Below are 17,727 nucleotides of genomic sequence, written 5' to 3'. Positions count from 1 at the left end.
TTGGTGTTATCAGCACCACACTCTCCCGAGTGAGCCACGGGCCGGCCCCTAGAAAAGAAATTTTAACTTCAGTTGCTAGTAGCTTATTAGGGGGATAACAATTAGGAGTTCCCATTGGCCTTCATTTAAAAGTTTGATTCCTAGTCTGAATTCTAGCAGTTTTCTTACCAAAACAAAGTCTCCTCATTCGACCTGTTGGAAGAAAATGTCTTGGTATTAAAGAATAATCTAAGACATGTAATAGAATTGATTAAAAGGCAAGATTGTAGATCTGTCTTAGAAAGAAAAAGAACAAGGCTGAAGAGAGCGAGAAGATGAATTTGCTCAAGATCTTGGTTTGCTTGGGTCAGAGGAACAACTATGAGAAGCTGGGCGGTAACCTGGATCACCTAGTCCTCATGAAGGGAATCAGATTGCTCAGGGGGCAACTAATCCTAAAAAACTACTAGACCATTTAAGGTTGGCTCAACAAGCTATGAGTACTAGGAGAGCAAAACTTTCAGCACTTAGAAGTAGCAATAAATGATGGTAGGAAGCGTCACAAGGCTAATCAGGTGGTGACAAGAGAGAAGTGGTGAAGCTTTTTCCAAAACTTCCATAAGGAACAATAGGAGCCAGCACTGAGCACACACATGCAAAATGCCTATAGAACCTGGAGGAGCCTTCTGGAAACAAGATTCCAGAAACTAGCAATACCAATGAATTAAAAAAAAAAATACTATATTTCTGTGCTCTATATTTTTCTTCAGGCAAAGCATCCCCCAAAAATCATCTTTAATCATCTTTAATTCTTTTATTTTACATCTTACAAGTTTACATGAGGCACTAGAAGATTCTCACAGTGTTTGTCCCTTAAATCATGCCTGAGTATTCTCAGATGAAAATGTCAATATCACTACAACTGTGATCTTAGGAAACTTCCTGTTTTTGATGATTATGTTAGGATTTGGAAGTCACGAGTGCCATTTGGATGCTAAGGTTGAACATTGTATTTGACTGATTGTGATTTATTAAGTTATTTTGTAGATAAACTTAAGACTCCAAAAAGAATCATTCTATGTAATTGTGATGCTTTAGGGAATTTGTTAAAGGTGTTTCTGTTGTTCCAGTTGATTCCACAGTAGATAGTTGGAAAACTTACAGAATGAAGCATGTCCTCTCTTTCCCTCCCCAACACAGCCAACATGCCAAAAGAGTTGTCCCCATTTTCTCACTCTCTCACTTCTCAACTCATTCTGTCTTCTTCCATCATTTTATTGAAACAGTGCTCACCAGAGTCACAAATAACTTTCAAATAATTATACCCAAAGGACATTTTCATGCATTATCTTGCTCATTTGATGTTCATTATCCCCCCTCCTTGAGACGTTCTCTTCCCTTTCTGTGACTTCACCCTCTTTAACTAGCCACTCCTTTTCAGTTTAGATCCCTGGCTTTTCCTGCTCTACCTACCCTCTATTGGCTTTTTTTGGATGGTTCTCTATACTAACACTCTTATAGTGTCTATGTAAATAAATCTTCCTTAAGTTACCTTGAGTGTACCATCTCTTTCCTGTTGGGACCATCACTGGTATACTGACCCCAAGCCCATCATCTTCTTAAAACCATTTGTTGGTTCTCATAGCTTCTGAGATAAAAGTCCTAAATCCCTTAACATGGCTACCAAGTCCCTACATGACCTGGTCCTGCCTACTTCTCAAGCCTCATTGTTTACTTGCTTCCTGGCAAGTATGCTGGATTTTAATAACAGAACAGTCCATTACAGGTGTTTTGCATTATTTCAAACTTTTTGGGGGTTTGTTTTTTTTGTTTGTTTGTTTGTTTTTGTCTTTTTTGAGACCGGCCGCACCGTGCTCAGCCAGTGAGCGCCCCGGCCATCCCTATATAGGATCCGAACCCGCAGGGGGAGCACTGCTGCGCTCCCAGCACCGCACTCTCCCGAGTGCGCCACGGGCTCAGCCCTAAACTTTATATTTTAAAGTAATTTCAGACTTCAAAAAAAAGTGCAAAAGTAATCTAAAGGGTTCCTGCATACCCTTCACTCAACTTCCCCAAATGTTAACATCTTTAACCACTTTACAATTATAAAAACCAGGAAATTAACTTTGATACAATACAATTATCTAATGTACAAACTTTATTAATTAATTTATTATTTTTAATACCCTCCTTTTGAAACAGATAGTTTTTTATTTGTTTGTTCTTTTAGTGGCTGACCAGTATGGGGATCCAAACCTATTACCTTGGTGTTACCAGCACTATGCTCTCCCAAGTGAGCTAACTGGCTACAAACCTTATTTAGATTTTGTTAATTGTCTCACTAGTGGTTTCTGTTTGCTTGTTTATTTGGAAACAAGATCCAGCATTGCACTCAACTGTCATGTCTTCTTAGTTTTTTTTAATTCATGACTTTGACACTTGAAGAGTACCGGAGAGTTATTTAAAATGTACCTCGTCGACCTTGTCTGATTTTTCTTCATGATTAAATTCAGGTAACGCATTTTTGGCAAGAATACCACAGAAGTGATATTGTGCCCTTCTCAGTGCATCCTGTCAGGAGACACATGATGTCAATTTGTCTTGTTACTGGTGATGTTAATTTTCATCACATGATTAAGGTAGTGTCTGCTAGGTTTCTTCACTGTAGTTACTATTTTTCCTTTCATAGTGAATAAGTATCTTGTAGCAAGATACATTGAGGTATGAAACTACCCTTTATTCCCTCATATTTTGCCTGCTCATTTTATCTTGCATTCTTGTTTGAAACAATTATGACTATGGTGTTTGTCTAATGCTGATTTTCATCCCTCTTTTTATGCTTATTAATGAAACTCTAATAAAGGAAGAGCTGTCCCTTCTCCATTTATTTATTTATTTATTTGTTTACATCCATATGGGCTCATAGACATTTGTTATCTTTTATGGGTTATAATCCATCACTATCATTTTTGTTACTCAAACTGTTCAAGATTTGACCATTGGGAACACCTCCTGTGTCTTTTCATGTCCTCATAATTTTTTGAACACTTCCCTATTTTCTGGTACTACAAGATGATCTGGGCTCAACTCATGTTTTTCCTGACCCAGCCCTGGAATTCAAGGAGCCCCAATTCCTTTTACTGGAGAATAGTATTTAGGAACTAAGATCTGAGTAATAAGCATTCTCAACTACTGGGGTGTCATTGTTTCTAGGCTCTCTCAGACAGCTAGGAAATACATGAATGCATAACATATGCACATCTGTATTTCTGTATTTGTGTGTGTGTGTGCTGTAAATTGAATGTCCCCCCCAAAATTCATTAAAGCTTGACCCTAATTGTAACAGTGTTAAGAGTGTAGGAAATTCAATTATGGTATTTGAAAGATGGGGCCTTAAGAGGTGATTGGATTGTGAGGACTGTGTCCTCATAAATGTAATAATCCATTCTTGGAGTAATTGGTTAATGGTTTAAAGGGCTATTAGAATGTGGTTCTGATGGCTTTCAAAGGACAGCAAGTGAACACATTAACTCTCTAGCTCTTGCCATTCTCACCATGTGATACCCTGCATTGCCACAGGACCCTGTAGAGAGTTCCCACACAAAAGAAGGCCCTCTCCAGATGTGCTCCCTGGACTGTGGACTTCTCAGCCTCCAAAACTGTAGAAATAAATTTTACTTCTTTATAAATTACCCAGTTTCAAGCATTCTGTTATAAGCAACAAAAATTGGACTAATACAATTACTAACCATGTATAACCATGAATTCATACTGGAATCAGTCATTCAGATTCCAATCTGTCGTTACAGGGTTTATTCTATTTCTTTATTCGTAACCCTTTTGCTGACAACGAGAAACCTCCCTCTCATTATCTACAATATATTTAGTTATCCTAGAATATTTGTATTATTATAATGCTAACTCATACCCCTGTGAGAAACAAATTTACTTTAGCCTTAGCATATGTAGTTAAAATACTATTTACAAAGTTACTCAGATCAGTTCTTCCCCATCCCGTTCATTCTAGTTGTGTTATTCATTTATAACACAGGTTCATATGTTACTATTTGTATTCCATTTTTGGGTCCCTCTCCCTCCACATCTTTTTTTTTTTTTTGTCTTTTTTCGTGACCGGTAATGGGATTGCAACCCTCGGTGTCGCGCCTGCACCGCGCTCAACCAGTGAGCGGACCAGTCTCTATATGGGATCCGAACCCTCGGCGGGAGCGCCGCTGCACTCCCAAGCGCCGCACTCTACTGAGTGCACCACCGGGCTGGCCCTCCCTCCACATCTTGACTAATTTAAATTATTTGCTTTTGGTTTTAAGTCAGAACCATACAAAAAGTTATACATAAAGACGTGTCACTCCCCTATATCCCTTCTACTCTGTTCCCATCTCCTTCATCCTTTCTACTCCATTCCCGCTTACTTGCTGTAGGTAACCAATCTCATTATTTTTCTGGCTTATTGTATGTGTGTGTGAGTGTGTTTTGCACAAAGAGCAGAAACATGTATGTTTACTTATTTCTCCTCTTGCTTACATGAAAAGTAGCAAACTATAGGTAGTGTTTTGCACTTTGTCTCAAGCTCAAGCATCAGGCTGTTGTGTTCTCTCATGGGAGCCATTGTTCAAATCTCCCTCCACTGTGAAGAACATTCAAACCCTCTAACCACTAGCCAGCCACTCTTCTTATAACTTAGTTATACTACTCCTTCAGGCCTCAGCCCAAGCATCATCTCCCCTGGGAAGATTTCTCTGACCCTCCTGACTAGGGCAAACACCCTTCTGACTTTACACCTTATTTTCTCTCTTGAATCACTTATCATGAGTGCAAGTTTAGGTCTATTTCTGTGAATATTTTTTAGAATCTGTCTCATGTGAGCACCATGTAGGCTGGGACTGTTGTTTGTTTCTCTGACTATTGCATCTAACTCAGCTCAGTGCCTGGCACCTGATAAGTGTTTGCTGAATGAAAAAATGAATGAATAAGTGCTGATGATATATTTTAACAAAGTTCCAATAAAGTCAAATAATTTGGATACTTAATGGCTATTTTTAAATGACAGGTTGCTTACCGTTTCTTCAGTTTGTTTGTTTGTTTTTGTTTTGGCAGCTGGCCAGTATAGGGATCGAACCCTGGACCTTGGTGTTATCAGCACCACGTTCTAACCAACTGAGCTAACTAGCCAGCCCCTCTTTCTTCACTTTGGGACTACCACCTTCACAGAAGTCCAAATAAATAAATTTTTTTTTCTTGAGGTTCTAAAATGTATTTAATCTGCCTGTCTGTATCTATTCTCAATTTCCCCTTATCTTTTTCTAAGAATACGTTGCCTGTTTTCATTTTCCTGAACATTAATCCATGCCATCCCCAATATTTGAAGAGCCTGCTGTTTTGTTCCCCACTAAATGCTTCTCAGTGACCCTCATGACCACCAGCCTCTGTAAATAGACATGGCCAAGGCTGGTGGATGTCCCCTAAATCTCTTCTTTCCTTCTATAGCCATAGAACTCCCTATTTTGGCTATATTTCTCAACCTTCTTTGCAGCTAGGTATGACAATGTAACTTAGATATGGCCAATGAGATATAAATAGAAATGATAAGTATAACTTTCAGGAAGTGTCCTTAAGAGAAAGGATGCCCTTTTCCTTGCCTTTCCTTCTTTCTACTGGCTGAAAAGGGGACATGATGGCATAAGTTGGAGCAGTCATCTCAGACTTTGCGTTTGAGCAATACGATAAAGGGGCCTGAGATGTAGAGTTTCTGTATTAGCCCTAGGCTTCCATATTTTTGAGACAGATAGAGAGAGAGACAGAAGAAGATCAACTTTTTAAAACTACTGATGTTTGGGCTTTCTGTTACAGCTAAATCAAATCTTCATTTACTGTAGCTTGCCTTACCATAACATCTGTATTAGTCCATTTATGTTGCTTGTAACAAAATACCTGAAACTGGGTGATTTATTAAGAAAAATGACATTTATTGCTTATAGTTTCTGAAGCTGGGAAGTCCAAAGTCCATTTGATGGTGGTGACAGTTACCCAGGGGTCTCACATTGCAAGATGGTGGAAGCAGAGAGAGCAGAGAGACAGATTCTCCTCTTCTCCCAAAGCGCCCAGAACCATGCCCCTGACCACCATTTTTAATCCATTCACTACTGCATGGTTCTACAATCCAGTCAGCTCTTCAATGCTCCACCTTTCAATTACCATAATAGGATTTCCCACCAGCTTAACAGTCACAGTGGGGGCTAAGTTTTTAATACATAAAACTTGGGGGACACAATTCAAGTTTCAGGGAGTTTGGGGGAGACATAATTCAATCCACTACAACATCCAAGCCTAGAGCCAACATTACCATGTACTGAGTAGGGATAATAACCTGAACAAACTTCACATTTGTTGAATGGAGGATCCTACACAAAGGAGAGCAATGATTTGAGGATTCTTATAAGAGTGGCCCACTTCAGGCCTAGGGCCCATGCTGACGTAAGGATAAAGACAACTGAGGGTCAGAGGCAGATGTCCATACCTTTATTCACTCAGCATCCTTTTCTCTTGTCCATCCAGTGAGCCTCTAACCTGCTTCCAGACTCAGCCCAAATACCACCTCCATGAGTCTGTTCCTGACCATCTCCCCTAATGAGATAGAACCAATTATTTACATCTTAGAGCCAGTCTTTCCATCCCCTAACACCCCCCCATCTGATATGCTGTATTTATTTTGATAAGCAAAATTGGATGCTAGATAGAAAAATAAAAACAGCCACAACAAAACAGCTGTAAAATCTGTTTGAGACAATTGGAGACATTTGATATATGGTTTGAATATTTACTGGATGTGAGACAACATTACGGAATTATTATAAATTTTCTTTTTTTTTTTTTTCCTTTTTGTCTTTTTTCTTGACCAGTAACGGGATCGCAACCCTCGGTGTTGCGCCCGCACTGCGCTCAACCAGCGAGCAGACCGGTCTCTATATGGGATCTGAACCCTCGGTGGGAGTGCCACCGCGCTCCCAAGCACCACACTCTACCGAGTGCGCCACCGGGCTGGCCCCTAAATTTTCTTATATGTGATAATATTTATGAAAAAAAAGTCCTTGTTCTTAGGAACTTCATGCTGAAGAGTAAGATATCCGCAACTTGTGTTCAGAGGGTTTTAAAAAATGAAAATAGATAATATTATTAGAAAAAGGTAAGAGGAAAAATGAAAATAGTTAGGTAAAGACAGACAGATGAAATACTTTTCTGAACTTTATGAAGCCCACTTATCCCAGTACCGGCCAGCCACCAAAAAAAAAAAAAAAAAAGGCTGCTTGTATAAAAGCACATAGAAAGTAAACGTAGCAAAATGTTAACAGTTGGTGAGTCTAGATAAGGGTACAGAGGTGTTGGTTGTACTATTCCTTCAACTTTCTCTAAATTTGAAAGTTTTCAAATCTAAAGTTGGCAGAAAATGTTAGTGAAATTGTACCTGATTGTTACACAACCTATATATGTATCAAAACATCAGATTGTACCCCATAGTTTAATTACAATTTTTAAGTTAAAATAAACGTTAAAAAACGGCCTTAAAAAAATTTTTTTATATGGTAGTAAAATTGTGATTTTGAATTGGCCCAGAAAAGAAATACTACATCAATTCATGTAAAATTCTGTCTCACATTGATTTTTAAAATGAATTCATAAGTAGTTTTTGCCACTTGCTGTAATCCTTGGGGTTTATGAAGTGCCAGGACTTGTGCTAAATGCTATGCATGTGCAATCTCATTTAGCCCGCATTACATGGGGACTTGTCCTGCTCCATTTCACAGAGACATTAAATAACCTGTTCAGTATCACACAGCCAGGAAGGTGGAGCCAGGGTCTGAACACAGGCAGTCTGATTCCTGAGTCTGTGCCCTTCACCAGATTGTACTTGTACCTAGTGTTCATACCATCATTTGGTCACAGTAGTAACATAATCACACACAACTGGAACATTATCACACATTTGAATTGTGTATATGCAAGGTAGAATCTTCAAAAGCATTTAAATGAAATAGCTTCATCAAGTCTACAGTCTGGGCAATTTGTCTCAGTTCTCTTAGAGCTTCATTGCCCTTCCATAATTAAAACAACTACTAGGCCGGCCCGTGGCTCACTCGGTAGAGTGCGGTGCTGATAACACCAAGGCCACGGGTTCGGATCCTATATAGGGATGGCCGGTTTGCTCACTAGCTGAGCGTGGTGCTGACAACACCAAGCCAAGGGTTGAGATCCCCTTACCGGTCATCTTTTAAAAAAAAAAAAAAAAAATTTCTATGGTCTTAAGACCTCCTCCCTAGGAATCTCATCACATCAAATAACCAGCAAAGATTAACCACCAGAAAGAAAAATAAAAACAAAAAACCCAGGAAAGGTCACCACCATGCCCAGACAGACTTATCTATTCCACTGAGGAGGGAAGCTGAGAGATTACTTGGGAGACAGGAGACATTACCTGCATAATAACACAACCTTTGTTCACAGTGCAGTTCCACCCCTCACCTTCCCACCTTGCCACTTGGTTCATAAGAGAATCATTTACAAACTATTGTCTGCTGTTTGGGCTCATTCATTTCCTCTGACAATCATTTACTACCCTATCTCCCTCTCCCCTATGAAGAAGTTATTTAAATCTCAACCATGTGGCTCAACTTTGAGTTTTAAAAAAAAAAAAAAAAAAAAAAAAACAACTACATACTACTATTTGCAACTTAATAAACGCTTTGAAGACCCTGAATAAAATTATTACAGAAAATAAAATTACTTTCTGTATTATAGGTACAGGTTTTACTATTATATTAATGATAAATTGAAGAAAAGTATTGAGTTAAAATATTATACATTAAAAATATCTTAGTCAAGCAAAAAAGTCAAATTTTTGTACACTATTTGAAATATCCCTTTGATGTGTATTCTAGGGATATTTGAGATGTTGTCTGTGCAACTGTTGACTTGGAATACATGCAACATTGAGAGGCAACAAATAGAGATTTAGAGACTGCTTGGTAACCAGGCACAAACTCAAGTCATGCTTACCGGAAATATTTTTAAAACCTGGTCTGGCTAAGTCCTCCCAACTCCATAAAATGTATCTGCATTATTATAGGCTGTATAAGTAGATCTGAAAATCTAAGAAAATGTCAATGTAGAAATAAAGGCGGAAACAAGACCAACTGAAAGCTTTGGTACAGCTAACACATAACTGCTTTCACTAACTTGCAATCTGAGTTTGTTAGAAGGGAGATTCTCACTTGACTATACTAATGAGATGCAAATGACATCCAAACCTTTTCTGTATCAAAAAAGCATCCTGACATTGTCAATTGGCATGAAAATCAAGCAAAAGAGTTGATTGTGAGATCAATAAACCTCTTGTATGGCAGCAAGAAAAGGATTCAGCACATATAAAGAACAACTGTTCAGGATATAAAAGGCACCAGTTGGACCCAAAGAATAAAAGATGTTCTTAAGACCGTGTGTTGGCACAGCTGAGAATGGGGTGGAGACTTACAAGGTAAATATGAATACAAGATGTTTCCACTTCAGCTAGATTTGAATCCTTGTTTCTCATTGAGGGACAGAACCTAAAGGAATAGAACTCACTGACATCTCATAAGGTCTTCAGTCCTTCCTGACTTTAAGACATGCTCAGTATTTGTCTCTTTGCTCCTTAGATGACACCTGTCTCTGCAAGCAATCAGTTCAAGCCCAGATCACTGGCACACCAGGAAGGGGCCTGATGGTTGTACCATTTCTGTAGCCTGATAAGGATTTCTACTGTCCCCAGTCATTGCCCAACATGTAGACAACCCATACCAATTCTTTCCTAGAATTTCTCCTTAAAATTGGTACTATGGTTTTAATGTGTCCCCCAAAGTTCATGTGTTGCAAATTTATTATTATTTATTTATTTATTAAAAAGATGACCAATAAGGGGACCTCAACCCTTGGCTTGGTGTTGTCAGCACCACGCTCAGCCAGTGAGCCAACCGGCCATCCCTATATAGGATCCGAACCCGTGGCCTTGGTGTTATTAGCACCGCACTCTCCCGAGTGAGCCACAGGCCGGCTTATGTGTTGGAAACTTAACCTCCAATGCAACAGCATTGAGTGGAAGGACCTTGAGAGGTGATTAGGTCATGAGGGCTTTACCTTCATGGATGGATCCATGCCATTCTCGTGGGAATGGTTTTGTTATCATGGAAATGGGTTAGTTATCACAGGAGTGGTTCCTGATAAAAGGATGAGTTTGACCCCTTTCCCTTCTGTCTCTTTTACATGCTGTCTTGCCCTTCTGCCTTTCACCATGGGATGATGCAGAGAGAAGGCCCTCACCAGATGCAAACCCATTGACGTTAGACTTCCCAGCCCCTAGAACTGTAAGAAATAAATCTCTGTTCTTTATAAATTACCCAGTATCAGCTATTCTATTATAGCAACACAAAATGGACTCAGACCAGGATTTTCTGAATTTGTCTTCCCTAACACTGTCTCCTACTGATCTTCTGCACTTTTCTGTTACTATCTCTACAAGGCCCATTTCATAATGTACCAATTAACCTATGTTCTTAGTCTTCATCAAAGTTCCCTTTACTTCTTACCTTAACTGAAACCTGGTATACTCTGAGGTTATGATTTTATGTGGAGCCATTTTGAGAGGAAGTTTCACATTTTCCATGAACCTCAGAGTTGGGAGACGGGGTTTGTCTCCTCTTCACTCACTGCCATGGCTCTTGTCTAAAAGCTCAGCTCCTCCAAACCTCAGGTCTGGTCCTCTCATTATCTACTCTACTCCTTCTTTTTTGTAAACCCCCACTTCTGTCACTTTCCTCAATCACAGAGTCTTCATTTTTCTTCCCCTCCCTAAGTCTTCCCATATTCCTGAGTAACTCCAATATCCTTGTGGATGGTTGGTGTCCTACCTCATCAGCAATAGGACTTTATCTCTAGAGGCTCCTACCATCACAGTCACACCCGACAAAGACTCTCTCCTTGATCAAACGTTAGTCAGGCTTCTCTAAGCCATTTCTCAACTAGGCCTTGGACTTTGCCCTTCTGTGTCCATCTTTGCCTTGCCCAATTTTAGCAAGAATCCTGCTAAGTTAGTTTAGCCAGAATCCCCCATTCTTGATATTTGATTACTCTCAATATCTTATCAAATTCCTCATCTCCCACCACCCCCCAGGTGATATTTTATCACCCTGGCCTGCCTGCAGCGAAATTCCTTGTAATTCAGTTAAGCAAGAATTTCCTCTAAACAACTGGCCTTGGAAAGAAGGCAGGCAAAGCTACTGAGTAATAGTCAGTCCCTAGGAAATGACATGTTAATGAACACACCTAGGGCACCGACAGTTGAAGATGTTAATACAGATGAGGATCAAAATGAGTCAAATGGATTAAGCAAAGACATTCTAGACAATCCACATAATGCTACACCTGCCAATACTGTAAATGAAGAGGAGGAATTAAAATTAGAGGAAACATAACTAGACCAATCCTTTTAAAATGTACGATAATAACTTTATACTTCATCCAGAAATGTTACCGAGGTTAGATAGGCCTCCACAGAGAGAAAATGTGTCTATTGACTTGCTATCCTGAAAGTTTGGGATTACTATATATTTTGTTTACTTTGAGTGAAAATCCTTAGGTAGTAAAACTTTTACAGATTCCCGTTTAAAATCTGGTATTTATTTATAATTATGCTTGTCACATATTAACTTTGGTTAATCTATTCTCTTTAGTGTTTATTTTTATGTAGATTTGACTTATAAAATGATTAGTAATTAATTGGCAGCTTCTGCTAGTGTGCCATTGAGTGCCTTATTTTCACTAAATTGGGTGATGTTTTTTTTTTTTTTTGTCTTTTTCCGTGTCCGGCAACGGATCGCAACCCTCAGTGTCGCCCCCGCACCGGACCGGGACCGGCAACGGGATCGCAGCCCTCGGTGTCGCCCCCGCGCCTCGCTCAGCCAGTGAGCGGGAACCGGTCTGCATGTGGGATCCGAACCCTCGGCGGGAGCGCCGCCGCGCTTCCCAAGCGGCGCACTACAGCAGTGCGCCACCGGGCCGGCCCTAAATTGGGTGATGTTTTGAGATGTAAATATATATTGAACATTAATGTCCATTTTTAAAAAGAAGTAAAAATAAAAATTATCTTACAAACTAAAAAAATAAAATAAAATAAAATAAAAGCAAGAATTTCCTCTAGCCCTGATGTCTCCTCTTAGTAATTTTCCATCCACTGAGTCCTCCCCTCCACAGCACTCCTTGGCTATTCCACTTTTTCTTGTATTTGGGATTGAGCTCAATTTTTCTCTCCCACTACAAAACCCCATTGCAGTAGTCCCTTGAATAAAGTCTCCCTTACTGCCTTTAATAAAAATCAGAATAATTTTTTCTTTAACATGCCCCAGAACTTGAGGTCATCTAAGAACATTGAAACCATAGATTTGAATATATCATTTAGAGGAGAATCCCTCTCTAAAACTATGATAGAAGGCCGGCCCGTGGCTCACTCGGTAGAGTGCGGTGCTGATAACACCAAGGCCACGGGTTCGGATCCTATATAGGGATGGCCGGTTTGCTCACTGGCTGAGCGTGGTGCTAACAACACCAGGCCAAGGGTTGAGATCCCCTTACCGGTCATCCTTTTAAAAAAAAATAAAAATAAAAAAAAATAAAAATAAAACTATGATAGAAAACCAAGAAGCCATAGAAGAAAACATTGAAAAATAACAACCTGTGGAAAATATTTGCAAATCAATTCACACATAAAGAGTTACATTTATTAATTAAGAGCTTATATAAATCAATGGAAAAACTAATAGCCCATGAAAAAAATGAACAGTTCACAGAAAAATCAGTACAAATGCATTTTTCAAAAAAAATACACTCGCCCTCACATGTAAGAGAAACACAAAATTAAAACTACATGGAGGCACTGCTTTCTCACTGTCAAATTAGGAAAGATGAAAACATTTAAGAATAGCATGTGTGGTGAGGGTATGTATGAGGAGACAGACACTTTCAAAACTATTGACAGTATCATTTCACAAGCCTAGCTTTTGCCTCTCCAATGCTTTAATGTGCTTGCCCACCAAAGTCAGTAATGTCTGTTCTGCTGGCTAAATTTATTTTACTTAACTTTTTTGGAGCATATGACAGTATTGATCCCACCCCCCACTTTCTTGAAACTCTCTCTTCTCTTGACCTCTGCAACCCCAAACCCCATCTGGTTTCCCTCCCACCCCCCTCGCTTCTTCTCAGTTTCCTGGATGGTCCTCTCCTCCTTTGCCCATCCTGTAAATGTGGTGTTCTCAGGTTCTGTCTTTTGCCCAAACTCAAAATGTCCTGAACTCTTCTTATGATCCACCTTCTCGATTGCCCCTCACTCACCTGAGCCTGGTTATTATTTGCATATCTTTTCTCAGCATCAAGTTAATCTTGCAGGACATGCTTTCTAGAGTTGCATAATGATTTACAAAATACTCAAGTCCAGTAGGTCAGAAAGTATATAGACAAAGTCACCTTATGGTGACAGATTGGCTTCCAGCTATAATTTTGGTGAGGATTTGGGACCTACCTATGCTGGCTGCATAGAGTAGTATTATACCTCTTCTCCACAAATCAAGCCAAGAGCGCAGAAGGTGCACAATAAAATTTGGAGTAACATTATCAAGTAAATTGTTTATTTTTGAATAATACAGAGATATTTTATTTTTTTATTTTTTAAATTTTTTTTAAAAAGATGACTGGTAAGGGGATCTCAGCCCTTGGCTTGGTATTGTCAGCACCACGCTCAGCCAGTGAGCAAACCGGCCATCCCTATATAGGATCCGAACCCGTGGCCTTTGTGTTATCAGCACCGCACTCTACCAAGTGAGCCACGGGCTGGCCTCAGAGATATTTTAATAAAATAGCATGGTAAATTTCATTATGTTAAACCAGCAATAGTGCCCAACATCACATTCGCTTATTACCACAGGAGCAAAGCCCTAAATCTCGTAAGCTATATTTTAAAACATGACAGGGATAAATTAAATTTGTAAAGCATTTCATTCATTTGTTTATGCTCTTTGTATTGGCACCTGAAAAATGTGCCATGACATTATTAATTGCCCAGGCAGGGAGACAAAGTCATGATAAGTCAGCTATCCTCTGTCCTCTCTCTCTTCTCCTCTTTTACTCTCTTCTGTCCACATCTCTCCCACCCTGTGGCTTCCTTCCTGAAATGAGGAATTTTAATGGCCATGGTGTCATAGCATGGATATTACCTCCAAGCAACTTATTTTTCTTTTTCAAGGACTTTTAAAAATCTAATTTTAATTGAGCGAGGTGTTACATGACAAGAAAAGGGATGGAACTGATATTCATCAAACACCTGCCTGTCAAGTGTAATCTAGTGATATATATATATTTTTTCCAGTAACTTTTCAAAACAAGCTGCATTAGATAAGTATTGTCATTCCAGTTTTACAAATGAGAAAACTGAGATCCAGAAGAGTCAATTAACAAGTTCAGTTCCCAGAGCTAGGTAATGATAAAGGCAGGATTCAAACCCAAGTGTGCCGCACACCAGAGGCCCTGTGGGCTCTCCACCACCTACGTCATATCATCTCTTACACCAAGGATGAGTGTGGGAGTGCTGTCCATGGTGTCACTTCTTTACACTATCATTCTGTGGCTGTGTCTAAATTGAATGACTACAAAGCCTCAAATGCCTGCCAGTTATACTGTCACCATTTGAGAAAGGTAGCTTCAGACAGTTCCTTATTCAGATATTGTTATGACCCATGCCACATGAATCTGCAGCCTCACCATGACAATTAGGTAAGAGACAACCGAATCAGTATTTTCCAAACTTTAAAGTGCATATATATCACCTGGGGCTCTGCCATGATGATCAAGTGAAGGACAGGTAGATCAGTGTTTCTCACATATTACTGTGCATATGAATCACTGAGAATCTTGTTAAAATGCAACTTCTGTTTCACCAGTACTAGGGTGGGGACTGAGATTCCGCATTTCTAAAAAGCTTTCAGGTTGGGCTAGCCTGTGGCTCACTTGGGAGAGTGCGGTGCTGATAACACCAAGGCCGTGGGTTCGGATCCTATATAGGGATGGCCGGTTCACTCACTGGCTGAGTGTGGTGCTGACAACACCAAGCCAAGGGTTAAGATCCCCTTACCGTCATCTTTAAAAAAGAAAAAAAAAAATTGGTGGTGGTGGGAGGTGTGGAGTAAAGATGCCTACTCTGGCTCCCGGAGTCTTCATCTCATCTCATTAGCTGAAGGAGCCTGGAGAGGGGAGTTGGAGCATAAACATGCCCAGCTCCTATATTTTCAACCTGCTGGGGGTGGGGGTGGGGGGCTGCATAGCTACTGGGGATTGAGCTTGGAACCTGGCTCTGCAGTAGGGATTCTAAAGAGCCATTCTTTGAAGAGTCAGTCTCCCCAGCTCCTCTGTTCAGTTTCCCTCTGCTGAGTTCATCACTGCACCACCACTCATCTGAGGCTGTGTCCTTGCCTCTGAGCCTTAGTCTCCCCTCTCTGTGTGGCTAGACTGCACCCCTTTGTTGGGCAGCTTTTCCACATGGAACTCAATGGATCTTGGATGAAGACCTGGCTAAAGCTTGCATTGCTGCTGTGCCTTCCCAGCTGTAGCTGCTTTCCTTAGTCGCCAAAGGTTTGTTCTGATACCAAATTTTGCCCAACTCTTTGGTCTGTTGATTTCTCAGAGTCTACTCTGCCTTTTTTCTTATACAGTCGGAGCAATAATAATCTGCTCTCTTCTATGCCATGGATGTAAGAGCTAAAATTTAACCTGCATCAGATTGTTTACAATTACATTTTAGCTTCTCTTGTGGGATTTTATTTTACCTACACCTGCTTCTTAAAGACATTCACTGCAGTGTGTCCCTGAAAATTTAAATCATACTTGAACCGAAGATCAGATAGTGCTCAACAATGATCTGGTACTCCAGGAAGCGGCAGTGGGCCACTGGCTTCTATGAGTGGGCAGGGTGGGGCAGGTCTGCCCAGCAGAGCAGTTGCATGAGTAAATTGCAGTAAACGACTCTCTGGGATCAAAACATTAAACTTCGTCTGGTTTCTTTCTTTCTTTCTTTTTTTTAATTAAAGATGACCGGTAAGGGGATCTTAACCCTTGACTTGGTGTTGTCAGCACCACACTCACCAAGTGAGCCACGGGCCGGCCCAAACTTTGTCTGGTTTCTAACTTGTTTTCTGGGCATAAGGTTTGCCAGTATTGACTCTCCCTTTTACCCTCCTTATTTCTCCACACAAGGTAATTTATGCTGTGCCCGTGGCTGGACCTAGACAGTCACACAAATAACTTGTGATCAGATGTCAAATTTAGTCTTTAAAATTTGCTCTACATTTACTGAGAGCCAAGGCTGAGTGTTATGTGGGAAGGGCACAGAAGGTGCTTGGAGAGTCCCTGGTGCCAGCTCTTCTTGTTTCCTCTGCTAGAGCCTTTCCCAAGGCTCTGATCCCAAACTTGCCCACTCTGCTTCCTATGGGCAAGGGTCTAAAGCTTCCTGGACCCTTTCCCTAGAAGGCAGTCTGGTGACCACGTCAGTCACTCCAGGAGGCCATTCGGTTTCACTCCTTGCAACCAGCTCAGGGAAGGTTCCCGTCCAACCGCACACACAACTTCTTCCTGAGAGTTCGCACAGACTCTTCCCACTGGTGTTTGGGACTTCCCACTAGCTCATCAGGCTGGCTAGCCCCTGCAGTCTGTCTTTGGGGCTTGCAGCACACCCATATTTTATTAACAATATGACTGCACTCCCCACCTGTCCTAAGGTGCTGATGTGGTAGGGGAACTAGAAGGGAAATGGGAGTCCCCTTTCATCCCAATCTCAGGCAAAAGCCTGGAGGCTTCCTATATCCCTCTTTCTTCTACCATAAGAGTGATGAACACCCCCATGTCTTGAATTCTTTTTTCAGTTCTTCTAAACAACTTTAAACTATCCATGCTCTTGCTAAAATTTGTAAACTTTTATTAAACATGGTTTTATTCTTTGTACTTATGAACTTTAATAAATGAAGTTAAGGAAAAACAAACAAAACAAAACAAAACAAAAACACTGAACGCACACACAGTTCTTTCACAGATTTTCTGCACCAAAAAGGAAAAACACAAAATCAAAAACCCTGTATCAGTGAGTTCGGTGATAATGACTTCAAAGGCGGAAGCTGGGCCTGTCAGAGGAGAAATCTCTAGCTAGAGCACGCTTTGTTATCTGTCAAACCAGACATTTCCTACCCGTGAGCACCTGGCCAAGACCTGGGTAAGTGTGTCATGTAATAAGAGTGCTTCTGTAAGTCATGCAAATACAGAGCTTTCCTGATGGCCAGAACAATCTGATTCCCGGCCTTAATCCGGGCCCTCGTTCTCAGTCCCGCAGGGTGGCGTTTCCCGCCCGCAGCTCCGCGCGGCGCCAGGTGAGTCCTGCGCGCTCCCCGCCTCCGGGCTTGCGGGAGGGGCTGGAGCGAAGGCGGAGGGCGGGCCGAGGGTGGGGTGGGGGTGAGAGGCCGAGATCCGGGCCCCGGCTGCATCTCCCTCGCGGGGAAGCCGCGTTTGCAGCCACCTCCGCAGCCCTTCCCTGCGCGCGGCCAGCGGCTCCTGGGCGTGCCGCCCGCCGCCGCGGGGCCTGCCCGGCGCGCCCCAGCCCTGCAGCTCCGGCCG

At 41.1% G+C, this 17,727-nt stretch overlaps 1 long non-coding RNA gene and 1 other non-coding gene across 2 annotated transcripts; both read right to left on the bottom strand.

Annotated features, from left to right (window-relative positions):
* Nucleotides 1-5,095: 5,095 nt before the first annotated feature.
* On the bottom strand, nt 5,096-5,169 carry TRNAI-GAU. Its single transcript has one exon. It is a non-coding gene; the product is annotated as a tRNA-Ile (tRNA).
* Nucleotides 5,170-11,791: 6,622 nt separating this feature from the next.
* On the bottom strand, nt 11,792-12,144 carry LOC103591941. Its single transcript, XR_550629.1, has 2 exons — nt 12,102-12,144; nt 11,792-11,858 (listed from the first exon to the last, which is right to left on the bottom strand). It is a non-coding gene; the product is annotated as an uncharacterized LOC103591941 (long non-coding RNA).
* Nucleotides 12,145-17,727: the final 5,583 nt, after the last annotated feature.

The sequence above is a fragment of the Galeopterus variegatus genome, unplaced genomic scaffold (genome assembly GCF_000696425.1).
Source record: "Galeopterus variegatus unplaced genomic scaffold, G_variegatus-3.0.2 Scaffold1057, whole genome shotgun sequence".
NCBI classification, from domain to species: domain Eukaryota; kingdom Metazoa; phylum Chordata; class Mammalia; order Dermoptera; family Cynocephalidae; genus Galeopterus; species Galeopterus variegatus.
This window is presented reverse-complemented; position numbering and strand designations above follow the sequence as displayed.